The following is a 24,541-nucleotide window of genomic DNA, read 5'->3' on the forward strand; positions in this document are numbered from 1 at the left end:
TGAAAAGAAACCTAATTACCAAGGAAAAACATTCTTTTAAGTACAGCCACACAACCCTAATGCATTAGACATAGTAACAAGTAGAAGAAAATTTTCACCCCTTCAAAATATGCTTCAACATGGAAACTTCCATACATCCTTAGTGTCATATTTCTGACAGGATGAATGAAGAGAAATCATTGAGCTCCCCATTAAAATGAGGGGTGTGGTCAACAAAGACTTTAAATGCTCAAAGCATGAGATAGATACACTGCCAAAGTCATTACAATGGCCAGGAAGACCTTACCTTGCTGACCACCTTTGACAACTCTGGTCTTCTGTTATCCTCCGGTTTCACTGTCTTCCTTGGTATTCTTTGAACATAGGAGGCATAAATCCCTTCCAGGCTTTTATTCTGTCTGTAAAGCCTTCCCTTGAATACTCATACAGAAAACTCCCTCACCTCCGTTAAGGGTTTGCTCTCAACATTTACTTGGCCATTACATTCAGGAATTTAGCCAAGAATTAGTTTGAAGGTTTGACTGTAAAGAGCTTTCACTTACTGATATTAATCATGGAAAATGGAATGAGAACAGAATGAATATTAAAGTATAATGGGTCTCTTAAGATTCATCGGAAATAGCCAGACTCAGGAGAATTCAAAAAATCTGAAGAAAAATTCCTTTCTCTTTGTCTCTTTGTATAAAAATAAAGAGAAAATGAAGTAGGCTGTCCAGGCAAAGGCATGAACCCCATTTCAGGGCCTGAAGGATTCATTATTCTGTCAGGCCAGCTGTATCTTCATGCCCAGGGTAGAATCATACCCAATAATGATAGAAATATTGCTGTAGAAATTCAAGGAAAAAACTCTTATTAGTGAATAATACAATGGTTTATCCAAAATTGTAGTACAATTAATGTTAAGAAATGAGCTAAGAAAAAGCTTGTAAAAGATTAAGGGTGATAACAAGAAAGAGTAGAGGTGATATGTTTCCATTAATAGCAAAATGGAGGAGGTTGCCCAGATAAACCTCTCAGAGGGATAAGCAAAATCAATCATGTCCTAATTCATCTGTTTATTACTTGGGAATGGATCACTTTCAACTATATCTCAGGGGAAAAAAACTCAGGCTGGATGTTGGGAATTAATAATTATGAACCTTATATGGGGAAAAATAATTCAATATTGTCGCAAACCCAGCATGAATTTCTTTTCAAATTAAAATAAGAGATGAGGTATACTCTAACATAAGTAATTAGCATAAATCACAGGATGGTTAAATCTAATTTTAATCGGGGAGTGGGAACAAATGGCAGCTTTATGTCTTGTATTTTGATTAGTTGTAAGCATATCATTCTCACTCTCAAGTACAGAAATTGTCTATATCAATAGAATATATTTTAGGTACTCAATATGTGTAAAGTGAATTACGTTACTTTCTCACTGAAGAATGAAAATTTATTCACAGAAGGATTGGTAATTATCTTTGACAAGTCTAGATGTCTCAGCTTCTAGCTCAAAAGAGAAAATCTGGAGAGAAACAGTGACCCTTACCTACTCCAGCCAACAAATCTCATTTTGCAGAACTGTTCTTAAACTTTGATATTATCTGCTACGTTGTGTTTTTGAATGATAACTCTGTCCTCTTGGCTTTTATGTTCCCAAATCTCATTCTGTCTGTGCAGTTAAAACATCTGTGCCCTTTGTTTCCAGTCAACAATGAAGAATTCATTTAGGTCCACCACAATGCCCAGTGACTCATTTGGCTTGCCATTCAAAGATGGGGAGGTGGATACACTTTGTGTTCACAGTGGTACTTAACTGAATAAATCTTTAGTGGTGGGTAAGGGGTATTATGATTCAAAGTCCATCCCTTGAGCTGTAGCCGTCAACTACAACTATCATGACATTTTCTAAATAATAACATACCTCCCTTATGAAAGCTCTTCTGAAGTATTTTGTCTATATAATACATTTCAGATTAGATTGTGTTCCAGTTTTTTTCTTATAAATCTGTTTTGCTTCTACACAATTTAAGTATCTTTAGAAAGAATAGTTAAAAAAAAAAAGATGCATAGAGAACAACAACCAAAAAAAAAAAAAGAAAATTGAAGTAAGTGGATGTGAATGGCAGAATTTTGTAGAAGATTGTTTTGTAAGATGCTTTGAAAGAAATAAAGGAAGTTGAGGAAAACAAACTCAGGCAATGGCTATAAACCCATACTCCTAAAAACAGGGGACTGAGACCTATTTAAAAGAGGCTGAGTAAATTCGTTGATTTGTTTATTCATTCACTCATCCAAAAACTGTTTATTGTCCAGTTATAAGACATGCACTTACAAAATACTGAGGATAGGTAGATAAATCTGACTACTATAATCCCTAAATTCATGGAATTCAGTCCAGTTGGAAAACATGCATATTAAATTAATAACTCCAGAAATAGTAACGTAAGTGTGATTATAACTGAGTGATTCAGGCCAAGACTTCCCAGCATGCTATGATGAACTCTGAAATAAAGTCATTGTGGATGGAGCTGTCATAACAGTGTATGTTGGGAACACTAATTGGGAAAGCTGCCCTGTATCCTTCTTGTGCAACTGTCCTGACAGAAGAATTCACTATGCATTTCTACCTTAAACATTCACATTTTCTTCATATCTCTTTTGAATAATAGAAGGAAAAAGGCAAGAGCTATTTCATAAAATGAACAACAATAAAAACTATACATACTCAAAAACTAGAGTTAAATTTTATAGTTCGTTCATAGTCTCCACTAGGGCTAGCACAGTTCTGGTCATTTTATGATATTCTCAAAAATTTAGCTTTAATGCTTTTTTTCTACCTACTTACATTGATGTAATAAGCTGGAGAGTTCAATATTTAAATGTATTCAATCCAGTTCCAATTATTCTGAAAGTCAGGGATTCATCACAAAATTAAATTATGTTATGTATGGAAACAGAGCAGGATTAGATAAATTGGTAAAGCATAAAATGATACCTATTCTGATTTAAAGGTGATATCCTATCAGGAACAGAGTTATAACAAAAGGGGAACTTTCTAGGTCATGTTGGAATCCCACATGTAAGGCAGCATCTGTTTTTAAATGAAAACATGTTACTTGTGAAGCTGAGCCTTATGGAGGTCCTTATTTGGAAAACCTCATGTGTAAGTGGTAAGACGTCTGGAATATATAACTAGTGTAACATTTGTAATAATACTCAAATCTGTCTAAAGTAGCCTGAAAGTGCTAGAGCAGAAGATCTGAACCAAAACTGAACTGCTGTTTTTCTTATTGCCAAACAGCTCTAGAGAGTTGACAGGCAGTGTATTTACAAGTGACTATTTGCAACTTAGTGCTATTTAGGTAGTGATTCTTTTTAGGAAATTAAGTTACAAAGAAGTTTATTGTGTTATGTTTTAATAAAAGAAGGACTCAAAGCAATAACGTATATCAGAAAGAGGAAGGACTGCTTAAATATTAGACGTCACTTTTTGCTACAGTTTCTTTATGTGTAAAATGGAGAAAAAATATGCTCTGCTGGAAGTTTTGTCCACTACTAAAACCCCTCCGCTTACTCCAGACAGGATGACCTTTACTGAATGCTTAATATGTGCCATGCCATTTCTGTATTCCACATATCAACTCATTAAATACTTATGCCAATCCTAGAAAGTATATCCTACTATTGTTCCCATTTTACTTATGAGGCGCAAGGTTGTACAATTAGTAAGAAGCCAATGCAAGTTTATGCATCTGTACTTTCTGGCTCCAGAGTCTGTACTCTTAACTATCTCCTCACAGCCATGTCCTTTGCCATGGTTCTGACCCCGCCTTACATATTTCCCCTGCAACTTCTTTTAAGTAAAACTAGTCACATTTTGACTTTGAAGCCATATATAAAATCCTCAAAGAATCCTTTGTTTTTCCTACTTCTAGCTGGATAAGAAGCCACTCCTATGTGTTGTTAAAGAACTCAGTGCTAACAGTGCTCATCACATTATTATTTTTTTTAACATCTTTATTGGGGTATAATTGCTTTACAATGGTGTGTTAGTTTCTGCTTTATAACAATGTGAATCAGTTATATATATACATATGTTCCCATATCTCTTCCCTCTTGCGTCTCCCTCCCTCCCACCCTCCCTATCCCACCCCAATCACATTATTTTAATTACTTTTTCCCTCTATCTTCCCTACTAACTTGAGATTTTAATGGCAGATATATTACATCCCCAAGAAATGTTTGCTGGATCCATTTATGAGTGTGTAGGAATTATATGAATCATATGTGAAGGAATTACATGAGATAACTTGGTAAAAACTGCTTTGAAAACTGTAAGTAGCATGTAAATATCATAGCTCATTACTCCTCTTCCTCATAATAAATGTATCCTATGGCAATAAGGCACATATATATATAAAATAAAATGTTTCAGGAAAAGAAGAGCACTGATTTATGTCTACTTCAAAGTGCTTTCACATTGGAAAAGGTAATAAAGTAGTGGTATTTTAGAAATTAAGACGGCAGAATGAAGAGAAAATCACTTTTGCATGATCAAAGTAAAGCATAATACTCAGCTTTTTTTTTTTTTTTTTGCTGTATGCGGGCCTCTCACTGTTGTGGCCTCTCCCGTTGCGGAGCACAGGCTCCGGACGCGCAGGCTCAGCGGCCATGGCTCACGAGCCTAACCGCTCCGCGGCACGTGGGATCTTCCCGCACCGGGGCACGAACCAGTGTCCCCTGCATCGGCAGGTGGACTCTCAACCACTGCGCCACCAGGGAAGCCCAATACTCAGCTTTTATATCAGGAAGACTTGATAGTGGTTTCTCACCATGACTTGCTAAGGAACAATTGAAGGAATCATGGAAAATCATGACTTAATTCTCTTTTATTCTATTGAAATCCAAAATACTATAAATTGATACTAAATTTTAATGTATTCAGTAGAAGAACACATGACATAAAATACCCATAGCATAGAATATAGCCTTCAAATGAAGACATTTCATGGCAAAGAATATCATATAATATATGGCAGGAGCTTCAGGCAAAGAATGGTGATAGTACAGCCCAGAATAATATATATATGTATTTCTAAAGGTGACCAATGGCCTATCCAATGCTTGGATCCATGTAGTCAAGAGAGAAATGCCTGTGTTTTCTGAAGTCTATGGAGGTATCCAAACAGAATTGATAAGGCCTTTATTCCAATAACAAATGGATTAATAAGTAAAGTCTATACATCTAAATTACCATTAAGAATCTAGAGGCCCTGAAGAGAAAGTTAGCATAAGAAAAAGTAGGGTTTTTTTGTTTTAAATAAGGCACTCTTAATACAGGTCAACCTTCTTACTCACAGAGTGCCCTAAAATAAATTATTGTCCAGCTTCCTCATCTTTACCACGCAGGTTGTTATAGCCTCCTAATCTAATTCTTATGGAGATGGAAAGAGATAATTCATATCAAGTTGTACATCAGACATTAATAAATAATAGGCATTCTAAGAAGGTTTATTACAGCTATTATTAACTGCATATTGATGATGGTGGTCCTAGTTCTTAGAAAGATAAAGTATCAATTTTTTCACTTCCAAGTAGGTAAATATATTGGTCAAGTTTCTCCAAAAAAACAGAACCAGTAGAATGTGTGTGTATGTATATATATATCTTTTTGGATATACATAAAGGATACAGTATATACAATAAGGTATACATATGTGTGTGTGTGTGTGTGTGTGTGTGTGTGTGTGTGTGTGTGTGTGTGTATGTGTATAGAGAGAGAGACAGAGATTTATTTTAGGGAACTGGCTAAACGCTATTGGGATGCTGACAGGTCCCAAGATCTGCAGGGTGACTTTGCAAGCTGGAGATGATACAGGATAGCCAATGGTTTAGTTTCAATCTGAGTCCAAAGGCCTGAGAGTCAGGAGAACCAATGTTTCAGTTCAACTCTAAAGGCAGGAAAACTGCCAGTGTCTCATTTTGAAGACTATTAGGCAGAAAGAACTCTCTCTTACCGTAATGAGGGTCAGCATTTATGTTCTATTCAGGCATTCAGTTGATTGGATGAGAGCCACTCACATTATGGAGGATAATCCGCTTTACTCAGTCTACAGATTTAAATGTTAATTTCATCTAAAAACACCCTCACAAAAATACCCAAATGACCAAATATCTGAATACCCTACTGCCCAGTCAAGGATGCCTATACCTAAAATTAGCCAACACCATAGATTTCCTGATTTTCTTTAGGACCATATCCAATATAATAGGTTTTCATTCATAGGAACAATAAGCATATTTTTAAACAGTTACTCTAAAGACAAGTATTTATACTATCAAGAAAAATCTATCTATATTTATCTTTCTGCATGTTTATCTTTTCCTGATAATAAAATCGCCATAAGCATTTCTAGTAAAAAAACAGAAAGGAGGAGAAATTTCCAATGCTGTTATTTCAAGCAACATATTTGTTTTCAGGTTTTAGGAGTATCGATCATCACAAATGCCAAATCGTCTAACAAATAGCCTTTCAGTTTTTGAGTCATATGCTTTACTATATTCAGCTTCAATAATAAAAGATAATGGCCACCATTTATTATGCCAAAACTTGTACTAGGCTCTCCTGCACCATTATCTCAGATGATATTCCATATCCCCCAGCAAGTGAGGCTGCCAGGATTCAGGCTCAGAAATGTGAACTCAAAAATATCTCAGCTCTTTATGCTATATCTAGCTCCTTTCTTAAATGTAATAAATTTTCAACTCATTTTTCACTGATTACAAATTGCATACATTATAAAACAGGGTTAACTTTACAGCATTTCTTAATCAATTCTATTTGTTTGGATACATAATGCAATCACTATGATAGTTACCTAAGGCAAGGTTATAATTAGTCTCAGCAGGTGATTAAATCTGCAGTTATTTTATCCCTGATTCTCATTGGTAATCTTTGTATCATCAAATTGTCCAATAACAACAGAATATTAACTATTCATTGTGAGAAATAAAATATTGTTTCCTAACAAATTGCTTTAATATGGATTAGGCTAAAATGAAAGTACCAAGTTGAGATGGGTCATGGAGGAAAGCATGACTTTATTTGCAACAATGTACATTTCAAATTTTAACAGGTGATTTAGATTTTTAATAACATCAGTAATTTCCCTAAAATTTACTTGGTGCCCAGGGTGAAGTCATCCTGGTTACTGAGAGAAGTGAATTGGATAAAAGGTCTAGGACTGGGGCTTCCTTGGTGGCGCAGTGGTTGAGTCCGCCTGCCGATGCAGGGGACACGTGTTCGTGCCCTGGTCCGGGAAGATCCCACATGCCGCGGAGTGGCTGGGCCCGTGAGCCATGGCCGCTGAGCCTGCGCGTCCGGAGCCTGTGCTCCGCAATGGGAGAGGCCACAACAGTGAGAGGCCCGCGTACCGCAGCAAAAAAAAAAAAAGGTCTAGGACTATGAATGTTATAGTTTAATGAGAACCACATATTTGTGGATAGCATTGAGAACGGTAAAAAATATAAAGTAAAACTTCTATTATTCATTTACTGTCACATGTACCAACACAGATATCAAAGGAAGATAACTGTTCCTATTTTTACAGAGGAAAAAATAGGTTCAGAGAAGATTTAATGCCTTGACCAAAGTAACAGAGAATGAAAAAAAAAGCCTTAAAGTTTCTAATGCCTGTCAAGCTAAAAAGAGACAGTAAATTATCTATGAGAACAACACTGAACATCTAAAATCGCCAGGTACCATCTTAACTACTGGAGATACAGAAGTGAACAAGACAAATTTCTTGAATTCACAAAGCTTATATTTTGTGAGGAAGGTGGGAAATAAAGAAGGAAATACATAAAAATCTATTACACTTTGGAGAGTGATGCATACTATGAAGTAAAGTAGCAAAACAGACTGGATTATAGTGAGGAAAATGCTTGTACTTTACACAGTTAGGTCACAAGTGAAATTTGAACATTATTCGAATGATGTTAAGGAACAAAGTTATGCAAAGGCCTAGAGCCAGTCCTTTAGGCCAAGGCTCTGTGTTGGAAATGAGCTTGAGATATTCTAGGAATTGCAAGAACACCAGTGTGTCCAGACTAGAGTGTGTACAAAGAGTGATAGAATATGAATTGACAGGAAGAGGCATAGTAGTCTGATCATACCTGGCCTTGCATGGACTTCAGATGGTGTGAGCAGGGGGTTGACATAATATGATTTCAGTAGTTAAAGCATTGCTCTTTATATAGTGTGAAGAATAGACTTGAGTGACAATTAACAGTAAAGCCTGGTAAATCTAATGGTGATGAGAAGTGACTGGATTTAGAATATATTTTCAAGACAGAAGCAACAAGGACCACTGATGAAATGGATGTAAGGAGAGAGGGAAAGAAAGAAATCAAGGTTTCTAGATGGACCAACTCAGTGGATGATATTACCATGATATAGAACAATGTTTTCATTCTATTTTTGGGGGGTTGGGCTACAAGTTCTATTTTAGAAATTTTATCTTACATAGTTCATAGGTTTTATACATGCATATTTAATTAGTTGTAATATGTTAGCTTGCAGAGATTAAGAAGCAAAGTCCTCATTTGTTTACACTTGTTCAGGAATATGAGAAATACTGTATTCACTGCCGTTGTAGAAGGTAGGAAGCCATAGATACAAGGCAATAATGCACAAAAAAATGTACCTGTTGAGCCTGCTGATTTCTAGATAGAGTCCTTGTAGTCTCACAACATTCTATTTTTTGTTTTGTAGTCAGGAATAATCACTCAGACTAACAGAATGACTCCTTTTGTGCAACTCGGGTTAGCAGCGTATATGTGGAACATCACATGGCCATAACTATCTTCTCTGGTGGAAGTATTCCAGCTTAGAATACTAGGTCATCCAAACTCACAAAATTCAAGCTTAAAAGAACAAGAAGCAAAATTCCTTAAGTGAATTACTAGTTGACAGTGCCCACTCTCATCTCTACTTCTCAACTTCTGGACATGGATAGTGTAGCTACAGGACAGGTGAAGCTCTATATTGTCTACATATTTAAGGCATACAACACGTCCCATCGGACAGTACCCATATCTTGTGTAGTGTTTTCTTCCAGTTGGTACTTAACAGGGATTTTAGAAGGCCATTGCACCAGTCCTTTAATTCACATTTTTCTGAGCAATGAGGCATAAATAAAGACTGACGCCACCTCCAAGTGCTTGAACCAACTTATTAAGTTTCAGGGAAGTACATCCATGTTGATAAATTCAGCCTTATCAAATTGTTTTGATTTGGTTTTCCTTCTGCTTTCTTGATCTTTTGTCCTCCTGGTTCCAACACCCTTAGAATTCATTCCCATGTGTGTTCCCCAATCTCCTTCGTATTCAGACTGTCAAAGTCCTATAACTTTTCCATTATTAGCCTAGGTCCTGTTAGAAAAGGGCTTCCGTTTCTGATCTAAGCTATGTTGGAACCAGCTCTCTAAGGGCTTGGTGATGATTAGGAATGAATAGAAATATGTCTCTTTTTGCAAAGAAAGTTCAGCCTTGTCTGTATTTTCCCAAATGTCCCATTTCATTTCTCAGAGTTCAGCTTCTTTCCCACCATTGCTGTACTTTTAATAAGAGATCTGGAAATTCTAAGAACTTGTTTCCACAATCTTAAAACACATTCAAGCCTTGGAACTGACAGGTCATATCTACTCTGTACCTAAATGAAATAAAGAAGTTTTTAAAAGCTGCTGTAGAGACTTTCTGATTTTCCTCTTATGCCTTGAGCTGGGCAGTAATTTTCTTTAAACTTCATCCTCTCCTTTGTATATATTTTCTATTTTTGCTAGAAACACAGCTTATGCCACATTTCTCTTTAATCGCCATTGTCATCCTGACCAGGTGCCACATAAGCTTCATTTCCCAGCAACTTGCCCTCCACTCACTTCACTTCCCATCCATCTTCAGGGAAAACATGAGTAATTACACACCATGCATTACCAACAACTCAATTAATCTATTATGAAAGATACACATGAACTCATCAAATATATGATCAAACCAATCCCAGATTCTTATTTTCAGGTTCTGTTTTCCCAGGTCAATTCCTGGTACCAGTTACTATGTCAATACAGATCCCAGCAGAAAAATAGATGCACAATCAAAAAGGATGAGAGTAGAATTTAATGAAGAGACTAAATACAAAGATCCTAATGGGGTTAGGCAATCTAAGAGTGGTGTTGAATCATCCTGGAGTTAACAGTGGTGGGGAGTAGCTGCCACCATTAGGTCTGCAGGGAAAAGCTGGAGGTCAAGGAGTTATTAGCAGAACTTTGTAAGGAAGCTCTGACTGGAGATGAGGACCAACCATCAGGAGCTGTGGCCCTCAGTAGAGGAATTCATCCACTGCCAAACAATGGCCCAGGAAGGACAGAAACAGGGACATAAATCTCACTCTCTCGTTTCTCCCACTTTCTAATCTCTTGCTAAAACCTAAATAGAAGTAAAGATCAGGGAACTCCAGGTGATATATTCCATAAGACACACTCCATAAAATCAGAAGAAGGTAGAAAAGGATGGGAAAATGATCTAAAATGTCATACAGTATGAATGCAGCATTGTCATCTTTGCTGTGCTTACAATGTACACCTGGCATTATCTATCAACCAAACGAATGTAGCATCTACAAATTTTATGTTCTGAAACTTCAGATATATTGAGCCAAAACTACTACTCCTTATTTGTTCTCAAACTCTGAAACTTAAGGTTAGGTACCTCAGCCTAGATACTGCTTAGCTGATGTGCAGTTTTCCATGCAGTCTTTATGAGTTGTTTTGTAGAATGATAAGCAAAGTTTAGAGTCATTTCAAAGGGACAATGTTTGTTCTTTCTTTCTTGTAAATAGGCCAGTTGAACACTAAAACTGCATCAATTCACTGAAATGACATGGATATGACAAACTACTGCATAGGTAGCAAATTGGAAATGAACTGTCAGAGATAACACTCTGCACAGTCTCTTATTACACCAGACTCTTTATTTGATATTGAGGACATAAAGGTATCATAATAAAACAGAAAAGAAGAGTTTGGAGGATAAATCACCTTACCAAACACCTTCTTAAATCTAATACAGATCTTGACAACTTGGTAGGAAATTTTTACATTACTCTCAGAAGATAATCTTTATAAAGAGTAATCTAGTAATGTTAATATCAATCAATCCATAATTATTTATTCATCATCTACTGCATGCCTAGCACTGTTCTAATCTGTCCTTTAATATACAGAGCTATTACATACCTCACTTAAGGAGGAAATTTAAATGACTTGAAAATAGTGAGGAAAGTCATTGGCTTCTGAATCATTCAAATGTCCCATTTGCAAACAACAGGTCCTACACTGACCAATTTAAGCATAAAGAGACTTTATTAGAAGATGTCAGGTAGTTTACTATACTTCTGAGAGGTCAAGATTCAGGCCACAAGTTATGCAGTCACAGAAATCTCTTAAACTACACCAGGGAAATGTTGTGGCAAAGACCCTCTCCGGACAATCAGGGTGGAGGTACAGCAGCTGACATGGCGCACTGAGTATGAAAATCTCTTTGATGCTATGCCCAAACCTGAATGTCCCGGCCACCATCTTCACCGGAGAAATGTATTAATTGAAACCCCTGCTTCTTTACATTGTTTTCCAAGAAGACAAGATAAATAAGAAACGCAGAAATAATTGTAAGGTCAAGCCACTCAAAAATCAAAATTTCAGAATTTGCCTTAAGGGAGAGAGTATTTAGGCATGTAAAAGATTTTGGAGGTGTAAGAAGCTTAGAAGCTGCACTTCCTTTCTCCTCTATGAATAACAAACAGTTTAAGGTCGAAGTATAAATTGCTGCCTTGCAGCCTTTGGGAACAGATTAAAAGTTTCACAAGCCATCTAGCTCAATGGTTGGGCTTAGCAAGGGAAAACAAAGTTAACATAAGCAGTGGTTGCTAACAATTGATATTTAGGAAGCCATATAGTAAATCAGCAGTGCTTCTCAACTGGAGATCTTATTAAAATGAAGATTCTGATATAGGAGACCTGGGGTGGGACCTGAGATGTGCGTTTCTAACTACCTTCCCGGTGATGGCTTCCAAACATTGAGCAGTATGTTTTTAAAGAATATATTTTACTAAGAGGGAATAACAGATATTCTAGTAGAAAAACATTCAATGGTTAAATAAGTTTGGAAAATTCTGGCTTAAATTCCATCAAACAAGTTTCTTTCTTATAGATTTCTCAGAGCCTTTAATAAGCTAAAACATACAAAGACAGCCTAGGGCAGGGTGGGAAGAGGTGGTTGAAGGCAAGTATGGAGTGTGCATCCATAATTTTGCCTTTTCAAATGTATTCAACTCAAATACTTTATAGATATTTTTGGAAAATACGATGTTCAGCTTGATAAACATTATAGATTAAGTTGAATTTTCACCATTGTGCCATTTATTAAATTGGATTTATATTATTAGTAATTAGTAATAGGGATTTTTAAAAATACCACTCTGTTAGAAAAATATAATATGTAACTGGATTATTTATTAGAAGACTATTATATTTCAGGAGGGGAAAATGTGCAACCATAATTCATGACTGCAGCATCTAGTGAGAAAAACCCAAAGAAAGATATAAAATGCCTAAAAGTGAATATATATAATCAATATGGATAATCTGCAAGATCTATCTATAGAGGAGTTTGAAAGCCTCCCATGATAACAAAATAAAGTTTACTGTCTTCTTTCAAGTTGTTTTAAATTCACTTTTTTCCTCTCACTATTCATTTGTTCACGAATGCTTTTGATTACTTTTTATGCTCTGGTATTCTGCTAGGTATGGAGAAAAGAGACTGTGTTAAGTAATGACGACAAAGAAAAGGATCTTTGAAGGAAGTTCAAAGAAAAAAACACAAAGAGAAAAATGTGTGTAAAAACTATTGAGAGCATCTAAAATTGGCTTACAATGTCAAATAGTCTAACCTGTTTGTAATTGGAGTCCCAGAAGATAGGAGCGATACAGCGTAGAAAAATATTTTGAAAATTGGTGGCTCAACATAGATTCAGACATAAGATTGTATATTAAATTGGGAGTGTTAGAAGCAGGGGAGATGTTCTAATTGGTCTTCAGGTACACTGGCAGCCCTTGGTTGGCCACACAAAAACAAAGAAGTGGTTTGGGGATTTAAAAGAGGAAAGATTGTTCAACATTAGGGACCAAGGGTTTTCTGAAGCTGGACAAATAAGGGTCCATTAGGTGCTTTTTAAGGTAAATCTGTCATAATGCTCCTTATGGTAGAGGTGAGCTATCTGCCTGGCAGTTTCTCAGCAAGAACTGATAGAAAGAAGTAGAGGAGTGGGATGATTGAAAAAAAAAAAAAAACTCTAAAAATCAAAAGTGCTGGGCTCTGTCTTGGTTTCTGTATTATTCATATTCTTTAGAGAAACAGAATCAATAAGATGTATACATCAGACTTATTATAAGAATTGTCTCATGTAATTAAGAAGGCTGATGAGTTCCAAGACTTGCAGGGAGAGCTAGCAAGCTGGACCCAGGAGAGCCAGTGATATAGTTCTAGTCTAAAAGCCAACAGGCTCGAGACCAATGAAGAGCCAATCTTTCAGTGTGAGTCCAAAGGCAGGAAAAAAGTCAATGTCTAATTTGAAAGCAGTGGGCAGGAGGAATTCTCCCTTACTAGGAGAGTCAGTTTTCATGTTCTGTTTAGGCCTTCATGGACTGGATGAGACCCACCCACTTGAGGGAGGACAATCTACTTTATTCAATCTACCAAATAAAATGATAATCTCATCCAAAAATATTCTCACAGATACACCCAGAATAATGTTTGCCAGGTATCTGGGTTCCTCAGGTCCAGTCAAGTTGACACATAAAATTAGCCATCACTGTTTTGGTATCCACTAGTTGTGCAACTCCGGGCAAACACTGTACATATCTGGGACTAAATTCTCTAATCTGTGTAACAAAAAAGATGGAATAAATGATCATCATGTTTTTTTTCCTTCAAATTGTATTATATTTCTCTAATGTCAAAGGGCTGAGATCTCAGGTAATTGGAAGGGAGCGGAGCAAAAATCACCAACAAAATTATTTTGCCATGTTTCTTCCCAGCCTTGATGTTAAAACATTATACAAATCTAGCCTATCCAGTTTTGCACAGTAGTTTCATATACTTCTTCTCTTCTCTCCTATAATATCAAATGAGTGAGAGTTTCATGGCACAGATTATATACTTTATTTTAGATAGGAGAAAATAGAGGAGGCCCCAGTTGGTTAGAAATTTCTCCAAATTACAAAATATGTAGTACAAACTACACTTTGATTTATAACATCCTAAGCAAGTCCAGGCAAGTTAACAATTTTGTTAACTGTTCAAGACATTGAGTTCTCTCTCAGTGATCCTCTCTCATCAGTTACTTAAAATAATAATAATAATAATAATAGTAATAATAATAATTTATCTTTGTTAGCTTTACTTTTATTTTTTTGTTTTCTTGAAATTCTCTGTGCTAACCTACAGGGGTTTTGTTGTTCTGTTTTATTCCTTTGCAAATAGTATTGCTGTTCTAGATGAAATAAACATCCATCAAAATATAATTACAAGTATTTCAATTAACATATTGAAAACTTCGAACATAGTAATGCATGCTTAATTTATTTTTCTCCAACATTACTTATTTTTATATAAATGTGAATAAGCCTGTAATTTTAAAAGATATCATTTCTTATTAGTGGTAGCAAAATCTTTAAAAATTTTTAATGAAACAGGGTGATGGTATTAATTATGACAATCTACTTTGTAGCCCAAATGGTGACCCAAACTGGAAGACAGGGCTATTTATTCACTAAAAGTACTAAGAGGCAATAATCATTAGAATCTTTATTCTGATCCACATTAGACCTTACAAAGTCTCCAGAAAAAAATTGTGTGCAATCAATAGGCCCAAGTTAGCAGAATTGGTGGATATAATAAATTCTATAGAAAATGAAAATATCACGAATTGAAATAAAAAAGGAGAGTCTGCACCTTTGAAAAACAAGCCCATGGGTACATTTCTTCATTTCAGCTTAATCAGTTTTAACTACTTTAATTTTGGCTTAAGAGGATCATTGCTTGTGTGTTCATGCTTGGGTATTTATGAGATAATTAGGTTCAGCTTTGAGCACGTAAAGTAATAAATGCCTCCCAAAGCTCAAATCAAATTTGCCTTCTGCAGGTTAGCTGCTTTTGAGCTTAGAGGTTTCAACATGAAATTCTTTATTTCTCATATATTTTAATAACTTTCTCAGTTCAAGTGCTTATATGTTTTACAATTTAAAATTCTTCTCAGAGAAGTAAAGGGGAGTGAATGTAAAGGGGTATGACACTGATTTGAAAAGCTGCACTTTGGATTTTTGCTTTCAATCCACCACCTGAGAACATGTCCTACATCAAAATCAATTGCATTCAAGATCCATTAATTCTCCTGATACCCTTAGATTACTTAGTGTCATCATTTCCTATCCTCACAGTCCATCCTTCCTGGTAGATGTGAGTGTGAGATTGAATAATTGTGAGATGTTATTAAAACTGGAATTCATTTACTCATTAATTTAATGAATATTTATTGAGCACTTTCTGTATGCCAGGCTCTCAAAGAAACAGAGTAATATATGATATTTCATGAGATTTCTAGGGCAGTACTTTTCAGACTTTAATGTGTGCATGAATCAGCTAGGGACCTTGTTAAATGCGGATATTGATTCTGTAGGTCTGGGTATGGCTTGTGATTCTGTTTTACTTACTGAGTCTCAAATGATGACAATGCAAGATTCTAGAGAAGTGAGACAAAACAATAAAAATAAATTATGTATAAACTGTAGTGTGTTCAGTAGAGATGCGTGTTATGAAGAATAATAAATCAGGAAACTGTAACAGAGTTTTGGAGAGAGGAGATGGAATTTTAAATAGAGCACTCAGGAATGGCTTAAATAGTAAGGTGACATTTGAGTAAAACCTAAAGGAAATATGGGAGCAATGCAAGTAGCTATTTGGGGGAAGAGAGCCCTAGGTGGAGAATATTTCAAGGCACTTGGCTTGAGGAACAGCAAGGAAGTCCGTGTCACTCACAATGATTGAGCATGAAGAAAAATCATAGAAGTATGGGTGTTAATTGGAGACAGATTCTGTAGGTGCTTAAGACTTTGGATTTTATTTTGAATGAAATGGAAACTTGTTAATTCTGATTTATAATTTAAGGGACTCACTTGGGCTGCTGTGTCAAGAATAAACCAAAGGGGACAACGGAGATGCAATGAGAACAGTTAGTTGGGCGCTCTGTAGTAATACAGGGAAAAACGATAGCAGCTTGGACAGGATGGTTCAGTGGAGGGAAGAAAAATGCTCAGTAGTCATATTCTTGATATATTTTGATAATGGAGAAGACAATTGTTTTTTCTGGATTGGATATGGCAATTAAGAGAGAGAAGTGAAAAATAATTCTAAGTATTAATTGGAAGAATGGAATTGTGACAGAAATGATGAGGCTGACTGTGAAGCAGGTTTAAAGAGAAGATGAGTTCAGAGTCAGATGTGTTAAGTTTGAGAGTACTTTTAGACAGTAAATTAAGGTCATGAATAATCATTTAGGTATATGTGTCTAGAGTTAATAGAAGATACATAGATTGAAAGTCATTAAATGTAGCTGCCTTAAAAAATATGAGATTATGTAATATAATAGTGGAGTTAGCATAGGTTAAAAAGAGAAGGATTCTTAAAAATCAGTGCCAGGAAACTTCATTTGTGAAAACACAAATTATGATGACAAGTCAGCAGAAAAGAATGAGAATTGTTCATTAGAGTGAGGAGAAAAAACAAAACCAAACACAACATGAAAGTATTATATCTGGGAGGGCCAAAGAAAGACATTTCAAGGAGAAGTGAAACAGGAGGGAAGGGGAGAGGGTACAACCATTAAAAGAATGGCATAGCCATAGGACATGACAAAAACTGGTTAGAACCAACTAGGTCCAAGATGGCAGAAGATTTGACTTCCAATGGACTTGAACCTCATTATACGCTCATTGTAATATATTAGCATAAGCTAAGTGACACACCCACCAGCGCCATGACAGTTTTGAGGCCAACCATCAAAGACCAAAAAGTGGGCAGTGGCCCAATTCCTGGAAATCTCTGCCCCTTCCTCAAAATAGTTGGAATAATCCTCCCACTCATTAGCCTATGAAATTACCCAGCCCATAAAAACTAACCACCCCATATTTCGGGGTCTCTTGCCTTCTGGGATGGTCCCCACTCTATCTGTGGAGTGTGTTTCTTTCTAAATAAATCCACTTCTTACCTTTCACTTTGACTCTCGCTGAATTCTTTCTGTGATGAGACATCAAGAACCTGAGCTTTATTTAATGTCCTAAGACCAGGTGTGTGATCTCAATTAAAAGACCGTGGGTTCAAGTCCCAATCTGAGTTGTATGGTTTCAGAAGGACTGATTAACTGAATCATTTTCTCAGTGATAATTTAAGTATAGCCTAGGCTGAGAAACTACAATTTTAATTAACAATGGGGAGGGCATTGGGGTCCTGGACAACTGTCAGTATAGAATACTGTATAGAAGAATACAGTATAGAAGAATAATAGCCTGATTAAGATGGGCATAACAGAGTGAAAAGAATGAAATTGGAATCTATCTCTATCTAGCTATCATCTATCAATCTGTAATATAGATTAGAAACAACTTTGGGAAGGAGAAGTGTCTAAAAAGGGAAGAAAAATGGTGAGGTAAGGCTTGGGTGGAGGTTGGGTTGATTTGTTTTGCTTTGAATAGAAATTGTAACAGCTTTTTTTATGCTCTTGAGAAAGACCAAAGAGAATGAATAAACTTAGTGATGCAGGAGAGAGAGAGGAAATGCAGGATCCAAGTCCTTTAGTAGGGACAAGGGAATGGGACTAGGAAATGAGTGGAGGGACCGACCTTGCCAACAGCACCAATCATTCACTACCAGAGCAGGAGAGTTGGAAGAGTTTGTGGAAACTGATGCAAGTCAATAGGGAAATATGGTAAAAACTTGGAGTTCTCTTCTGGTTGTTTTTCTTATTAGTGAAGAAACAAGGTGAAGATCTAGAATGAGGATAAAGAAGGATGTATTTTAGGTTTGAAACTGAGTCCCCTTAAAACTGAGTTCCTCTGCTTAGTTTGTGATTGACCTCTCTAACCAAAATGTTATTCCCTTTCTTGTCCAACACCAGTTGCCCTTAAGATCGAGGAGTATCAAAGAACAAAGAGGGGATTGAAACCAAGCAGGACTCCATGGGGGCCCTCTCAAGAACAAAATCCTTTCTGTGTTCCGCGTTTCTTGTTTGTAGGAAAAAGGCTTTCAGCCTCCTAGACCTTCCCTGAGTTCCAAAGGGCAGATTCAAACCTTTACTAATTAGAAGAGTGAGGGAATGCAGAAAGAAACAATAGTGCTGCATGGGGCCTGGTCCTGGTTCCTCCCAGGGATGTGCACAACAGTTGGACACATATCTCTGAGTTCTTCTACAGGAACTAAGGCACCCACCCAGGTGGGGGATGGTAACTTCAGGCTGAGCACAAGCACATTCACCCCAGACTGGTTGGAACAGAAGGCTGATGATTGAGATTCCTGGAACACCACCACCCTGTTACATCATCACCAACCAATCAGAGGAAGGTTGTACACTCTGCATCCCTCTCCTCAAATTTTGCCTGTAAAAACTTCTTCCCTGAAACCCATTGGGGTGTTCAGGTCTTTTTTTTTTTTCTCAATTTTATTAGGAACTTCTTTATTTTTTTAATTTAATTAAATTAATTTATTTTTATACAGCACGTTCTTATTAGTTATCTATTTTATGCGTATTAGTGTATATATGTCGATCCCAATCTCCCAATTCATTCCACCCCCCACCGCCCCACCACGTTCAGGTCTTTTGAGTATGAGCCGCCCATTCTTCTTGCTTGGCCCTTAAAATAAACCTTTCTCTGATCCAAACGCCAATGTTTAGGTTTATTTGACCTCACTGCGTGCTGGGCACACGAACTTGGATTCCACACAAGTTTCAGGGGGGAGAAGACTATCTGAAATACTTACATAGAAGAAGGAAAGAGTCAATGACTAGAAAAATATAGTGTTGTTGCCAAGCAGCAGTGTGGACTGTTCCATTTTAATATTGCTCAGACATGATCTGGAACTCTAAATGTAGAATTCTTTGGTAATACAACCTTAAGTTTCCTAAAGTTCTAAGGGCCTACTTCACAGATCTAGGAATAAACTCAGATGTTAAAATACTGCTAGCCACATTTTTAGGTGCTTTGAAAAGTTAGAGTTTTCAACTAAGGGATAATAAGAGGGGAGAGAGAGGAAAGATGCCTTAGCCAGACAGACCTACTCAGAGAGTAGCACTGAGGTCAATTTCAATCATTCCAAAGCCAGTGGAACAAGAGTGCTAGGAAGATAGAAAAATAGCAGCATTTCCTCTCCTCCTGGAAACTTGTAAGGGCAAATTTACTGATGCTACTTCAAAGGTGTAAGATAAATTAAAAATAAAGCCAGACAAGACGACCACCCTTCCTGTCATGTAGAGGGAATTGCCTGTGTAAAAAAGTCAATCAAGCCATCAATCAATCCAAACACAAGGGAGGAGGAAACTAAAGAAAGTCCTGACTTCTGTGTGATATTTTTAACATACAAAAACCTACCTACTGGTAAACATGACTTGGTGTCTTATAATCTACCAACTAAATTATCACCTCCTCCATCTAAAGGCTGATACTTGCTTTCCTATCTGAGTGTGTGTCTTTACCTCATGTCAGCCAAACTATGTAACAAGAAGGATTAAATTCTTCTTGTGTTTGCTATCCCAGATTTCTACAGGAAGAGAAATTGAATATTCATTTTTACAATCCTGACTAGAGCTATTTCTGAATGGTCTGTCTTGAGGTCATGCATATTCAAACTGCCCCAAAGCAATGTTTTTCAGAAGTATTGATAATATTACACTTTAGCAGGGACTAGTTTTCTGATTAAAAACACATTATTATTATCAACTTTTCAGGAAACTGTAGAGCTGCCACAGTGAAAGCAAGAGATAAAAAGAAGTGCCAGCCCTGCAGTTTTGCATTTTCCCAATAGAACTGCACCTGTCAGGCAAGGGTCAGATAACACTCAGAGCAATTGGGGTAAATTTGCCACTGCTGAGGACTCTTGAACAAAAGGCTTCTATTTTTTATGAACCCAGGGGACACAGGGGAGAGAAAGGGAAGAGGGATAGGAGTGAAAAGTTTAGAGGTAGACTGGAGAAAATTGAATCAGTTAAAGTTCCAAATAAAGAGCCATAATGGAACTAGGAACATAGCTATGTGTATGAGCGAGCCTAGCTTGGCAGGGCCTGAGTCTTTGATTGCAACTCCCTCCAAAAAACTGCAATGCACCAGCTGTGCATCAATTCTGGTGTGGGAAGGGTTGCTTCCATGAAGCCTTCCCGGCAATGTCTATTTATTGGTTATGTTTCCTATGTACAGTCATCCATACTGTATAAAGCTCTGACTCTTGTGTTGAGCATCCTTTACTGTGACTCTATCTTTACATCATTTACTGTAAGGCACGGGTCTTCCAGACTGAATTGTTTGGCGAAGACAATGGTACCAGATGAAGGTAGTCAGGTAGTTTCATGGTCTTCCACATGCCTCACTAAGATGGCCCTAATTACCTCAATTCCATAAGGGGTAGGGGAGATGCACATAGGTGAGTGGAAATGCACATACACAATACGTTTACAGCAATAATGGGAAAGAGTATTCTGTAGTGGGAGCCATAACAATGGAGGTTTGTAAGGTCCCAAAGGAGACTTACCCATAGCTGGTCACAGCAAGGGTCCTGGTGGTGGTGGCCTCAACCCAAAGCCACAGAGCATTACCTATTTCCTCCCCATTCTGGTGCTAAGATTTGTGGGGATCACAGTCACCTGTGCACTGGTATCTAAGATGCCTAAGAAATGCGATTCTCCCTTATTTCTCCATTGAACCTGACCTTGGCATAGGGCCTCTGCACTCCCCCAGCAACTAGACCTTGGTCTAGTCTTTCTTATTTATTTCTTCATTCATTCATTGAATTATTCATTTTTCAGCTTTATTGAGGGAGAAATGACAAATAAAAAGTGTATATTTTTACTTTTATTTATTTATTTTTTTTTGCGGTACGCGGGCCTCTCACTGTTGTGGCCTCTCCCGTTGCGGAGCACAGGCTCCAGACACGCAGGCTCAGCGGCCACGGCTCACAGGCCCAGCCGCTCCGCGGCATGTGGGATCCTCCCGGACTGGGGCACGAACCCGCGTCCCCTGCACCGGCAGGTGGACTCTCAACCACTGCACCACCAGGGAAGCCCCCGTTTATTTATTTTTTAAAGTGGAAAGATCTAGGTAAAGTTTGGCAGGCCTCTCAGATTCATCTTCATATTCACACGGAAGAGTGGACAGAACAGCACTTGTTTTTATATGTGTGTATGTTTGTGTGTGTATAAACAGTATGAGAGGAATAGGGAGAAAAATGAAGGAAAGTACAGGAAACATAAGAGAAGAATTTTAAACAGCATAAGTGAAGAAGTGAAGTCTGGCTTTCTTACACTGAAGTAGTCATACACAAAATAACAGGCTCAGTAATTTGTAAAAAGATCCCTCCTTTGGACAGAGGCTATCATAAGAACATTGTCAAGCTGTGACGGTAATATCACTTTTGTGAGTTATATATACTCATACTTTAAGTTTAACAAACATTTGATAAATAAAAGGATGAATAAATGAAAAATGGCACTGTACTTTTGGAGGCATCATGGAAGTGCCAGTAGCCATTTGAGTAACACATAGAGACGAGGGGAGGTATCTAAAAGGCTTCTAGGTCACTCTCCCTGTTTATGATGAGACTTTTCCTCTGGCACTTTCTTGCAAACTGATTACAGCCTTTCTCACATGTTGAAACATTTATAAATCATCCTGCATTATACAGCTGGGCCTTTTTATTAGTCATAATCACTATCCTTGCTGGGAGCCATCGTCTGGAACTTTCTTGACATAGTGAATCAGTCACAAGTGGACATGAAAGCCCTGTGTTCTCTCCTCCAGGGATTTCTACTTCTTATAACCCCCTCTGCTTATTCACTTTGTCCTCGAGGCACAGTCTTGATGCTCAGTCCAATTTCCTGTGATGTCTACTCTCTCAATAATGACTCACTGAATATGCAAATGAATAGAATTTGTTTTTTATAGAAACATAAAACTTTTCATTAATCCTTAGGTGAGATGTAATCAGCCCTTTGTCAACCATGCTTCTCAATTTGAGGTCACCACAGTTTGCCTAACTATCAAAAGAAAACTGACTTCTTGCTAAGTCTGCCCTTCTCCTCACTCTAGCTTTGTGAAGAAAGTGCATTCCCTAATCTATTATTACTTTTTCCCCAAATTAGTCTGGGTGTTGAGCTATGAAGAATGATATACCAGGGATATATGATACTGTAGATGTATTTAATGTTAATTAAAATTGAAACATGCTTTTCCTATAGCTAGAGAGAGTAGTAAATTTCATTTTTGGAAGCATTCACTTTGATAATTAATTGTTTATTTTCGTTTATAATTATTTAAGAAATTGACACTTTACCCCAAATTTTGGCAAGGTTCCAAACTCTGCATGCAGGGTCATGTCTTCGAAAATAAAGATAAAAAAACAGTAAGGGCTGTTTTATAATGCTGGCCCTTCGTTGCCTTTTTGATATTGGAATGACAGTAACTGTCAATAAATATTTGCAGTACTGGAATTAAAAAAACAGTTAAAAATGCTGTCTTAAATTCTTGAAGGCAGTGTTTCTCAAACTTTAGGCCTGAAACAACCTGGAGCAGAATCCCCTACAATGCAGAACTTCCAAACCAGAATTTCTGGGTGATCAGGGAATGGAAGATTGGTACTGCAGACTGAGAAACGCTGTGTAGGTTATGTCCTGTTGGGAAAGTCACCCAAGCCATACACCTGAAAGTTGAGGATTATGCTTACAGGTTTGGAGCTGTTCTGTTGGGAGGGGATATGCAGGCCAGAGCAACTTCTGCTCCCTCCCTCACCCACAGCACCCTCACCAAGACCCCAGGGATTCTTAGATCATAGTCAACAAAGCACTACCCATCTCTATAGTTACTGTGCAACTACCATAAGCGCAGAATTACTTTAGGCGATGGAGATAGAAAGGTTTTTTAAAAAATTCTTCCTTTTCTTTTTTTTCTAAAACTGATGTGCAGATGATAATTAGTGCTATGGAAAAATTTTTTAAATCAGAAAAGAGAAATTGAGAATTTTGGAATTGGAGAAGTAAACTCCAAATAGGTTACAGCAGGTGGAGTTTTCTTCAGAATGCTTTGATTTTATCAGTTAAGTAGAGAATAAGATCATCAGCTGAGAATGACGGAGAGGAGTTGTTGCTGGAAATCTGGGAAAAGAGAAGGAAATTTGAAACAGTCATCTAGGAGAATAGGAGAAAAAACAGGTATGAGGCATTTCGTGAGGCCATTGGGCAACACTGAAGACCACTTGAGGTTAGTGGTTAGTGACAATGAATTCAAAATGAAGCCCATTGTCATTGTTCCCAAGAAATGTGCAGCTGCAGCATTGCAATCTCAGAATAGACAAAGAGTTGAATTTTATGAAGGCTGTCATCTTGCCAGGGGAGTGAAAAGAAAAATGAAAGTTTAGAGTGAAATGCAAGAGAGTGATTATAATGAATGCAGGTGGGAATTTAAGCTGGGGATAGAGTGTAACACGGGTGAGCACTGTCACAAGGAGAACAGTCTCCTCCAATTAAAAAAAATACAACAAACTAGTGAATATAACAACAAAGAAGCAGACTCACAGACATAGAGAACAAACTAATGGTTACCAGTGGAGAGAGAGAAGGGGGGAGGGGTAATATAGGAGTAGGGAATTAACAGGTACAAAGTATTAGGTATAAAATAAGCTACAAGGATATACTGTACAACACAGGGAACATAGCAAATATTTCATAATAACTATAAATGGACTATAACCTTTAAAATTGGGAATCACTATATTGTACATCTGTAACATATAATACTATACATCAATTCTACTTCAATAAATAAATAAATAAATAAAACCAACAATTCACAAAAAAGAGAGACAGACAGAACAGGCTTTTCTTTTGTCTAAAGTTTGTAAGCACAGGTGTTCCTAAAATACTTATATTGTTCATTTTGTTGGAGAGAAGTCACAGCACCTTTTTCTTTAAAAGGTAGAATGGTAAATCTTAGTTTCTCCATAATACTGTATATAAGGCTATATTAATAAAGTCACAGCATCATCATAGTTAATTATCTGTGTGCCTTCCCCTCCCCCTCATATCATGATGAGGTCATAAAAAGTAGAGCCACTGTCCTGTTCCTTAGGCACAGAGCCTGTTACACAGTAAGGGCTCAATCAAAAAAAAAACTTGATCTTACTTGTT

Source organism: Leucopleurus acutus (assembly GCF_964270905.1).
Source record: "Leucopleurus acutus genome assembly, chromosome: 8".
NCBI classification, from domain to species: Eukaryota; Metazoa; Chordata; class Mammalia; order Artiodactyla; family Delphinidae; genus Leucopleurus; species Leucopleurus acutus.